Source organism: Gorilla gorilla, chromosome 8, assembly GCF_029281585.2.
Source record: "Gorilla gorilla gorilla isolate KB3781 chromosome 8, NHGRI_mGorGor1-v2.1_pri, whole genome shotgun sequence".
NCBI lineage: Eukaryota > Metazoa > Chordata > Mammalia > Primates > Hominidae > Gorilla > Gorilla gorilla.
The window spans coordinates 50,938,186-50,940,689 of record NC_073232.2 but is presented as its reverse complement, the minus strand read 5'-3'; the positions used below and the strand labels follow the sequence as shown (position 1 = coordinate 50,940,689).

The 2,504-nt window shown below is 39.6% G+C and overlaps 1 pseudogene; it reads left to right on the top strand.

The window, feature by feature from the left end:
• The first annotated feature begins 435 nt into the window (after window positions 1-435).
• LOC101142916 (annexin A2-like) lies at window positions 436-1,864 on the top strand (annotated as a pseudogene).
• Window positions 1,865-2,504: the final 640 nt, after the last annotated feature.

Sequence of the window (2,504 nt, the reverse complement as noted above, 5' to 3'; positions counted from 1 at the left end):
TAGAATTTTCAAATATGGTTTCAGACTTTAACTTTTTTTGTGATCAAATCTTTATGACCAAAGCTTACATTTAAAATTTATGATCAGGCCAGGTGTAGTGGCTCACGCCTGTCATCCAGCACTTTGGGAGGCCGAGGTGGGTGGACCACTGAGGTCAGGAGTTCGAGACCAGCCTGGCCAACATGGTGAAACTCCATCCCTACTAGAAATACAAAAAATTAGCTGGGCGTGGTGGCCGGCATCTGTAGTCCCAGCTACTCAGGAGGCTGAGGCAGGAGAATCACTTGAACCCGGGAGGCAGAGGTTGCAGTGAGCCGAGATCATGCCATTCCACTCCAGCCTGGGCAACAAGAGTGAAAGTCTATCTTAAAGAAAATAATAATAATAGTAATAATAAAAATAAAAACATAATAAAAATAAAAATAAAAATAAAAAATAAACTTAATGATCAGTGCTTTTTGTGTTCTGTTGAAAATTTTTGGCTCAGCATCTGGGGACACTCTCAGCTCTCAGCGCCTGGCCCAGCTTCCTTCAAAATGTATACTATTTATGAAATCCTGTGCAAGCTCAGCTTGGAGGGTGATCACTCTACACCCTCAGGTGCATATGGGTCAGTCAAAGCCTACACCAACTTTGATGCTGAGGGGGATGCTTTGAACATTGAAAGGACCATCAGGACATAAGGTGTGGGTAAGTTCACCATTGTCAACATTTTGACCAACAGCAGGAATGCTCGGAGAGAGGATGTTGCCTTTGCCTAGCAGAGAAGGACCACAAAGGAACTTGCATCAGCACTGAAGTCAGCCTTACTGGCCACCTGGAGACAGTCATTTTGGGCCTATTGAAGACACCTGCTCAGTATGATGCTTCTGAGCTAAAAGCTTCCATGAAGGGGCTGGGAACTGAGGAGGACTCCCTCGTTGAGATCATCTGCTCAACAACCAACCAGGAGCTCCAGGGAATTAACAGAGTCTACAAAGAAATGTACAAAACTGATCTGGAGAAGGACATTATTTCGGACACATATGGTGACTTCTGCAAGCTGATGTTTGCCCTGGCAAATGTTAGAAGACCAGAGGATGGCTCTGTCATTGATTATGAACTGATTGACCAAGATGCCCGGGATTTCTGTGATGCTGGAGTGAAGAGGAAAAGAACTGACATTCCCAAGTGGATCAGCATGATGACCGAGCAGAGCATGTCCCACCTCCAGAAAGTATTTGAAAGGCACAAGAGCTACAGCCCATCAAGAGAGAGCATCAAGAAAGAGGTTAAAGGAGACCTGGAAAATGCTTTCCTGAACCTGGTCCAGTGCATTCAGAACAAGCCCCTGTATTTTGCTGATTGGCTGTACTACTCCATGAAGGGCCAGGGGGCTCGAGATAAGGTCCTGATCAGAATCATCGTCTCCCGCAGTGAAGTGGACATGTTGAAAATTAGGTCTGAATTCAAGAGAAAGTATGGCATGTCCCCGTACTATTACATCCAGCAAGACACTAAGAACGACTACCCAGAAAGCACTGCTGTACCTGTGTGTGGTGGAGATGATTGAAGCCCAACATAGCTTGAGCTTCCAGAAACGGTGCTCCCCACGCTTCCAGCTAACAGGTCTAGAAAACCAGCTTGCGGCTAACAGTCCCTGTGGCCGTCCCTGTGAAGATGACATTAGCATTGCCCCCAACCTCATTTTAGTTGCGTAAGCATAGCCTGGCTTTCCTGTCTGGTCTCTCCTGTAAGCCAAAGAAATGTACATTCCAAGCAGCTGGAAGTGAAGTCTATGATGTGAAACACTTTGCCTCCTGTGTACTGTGTCATAAACAGATGAATAAACTGAATTTGTACTTTAGAAACAAAAAAAGGAAAATGTTTATATACCTTGAAGTTATGAATATATTTATCTATATTAACTTTTGGATCATTTAATATTTTGCTTTTTGTATTTTATTCTATATTGACATGACTCACATTTGAGTCTTTTTTTTTCCAAATAAGCCTATCTAATTTTCTCATTACCATTTACTAAAATGATTGTATGTGTACTAAATATTGTAACTTCATATTACAAAATTGTATCTGTAGAACAAGTCATGCCACATTGTTGTTCTTCAAGGAAACCTTGACAAATTCTATCCTTTCAATGTTCAAAAGGAAATTAAATAAGCTTGGCTAGGATTTACAAATCTATTATAATTTTGAACTGTAATCAATATGGGTAAAATTGTCATTGTTACAAATGAATCTTATAATCCTGATGATAACATAATACTTTATTAATTCAGATATTTTTAAATTTCTCTAGTGATATTTTATATTTTGTCCAAATAGGTTGTTTGTTATATTTGTTTGATTTATTTGTAGATCTCTTATATTTTAATAACATTTAAATTGCATTTTAATATGTAATTGTTAATTGTTAATTATTGCAATAGGCATACAATATATGTCTGTTTGTTTACTCTTGCTCATTACCTTATAAAAAGTTATACAAATTTGAAAATTACATA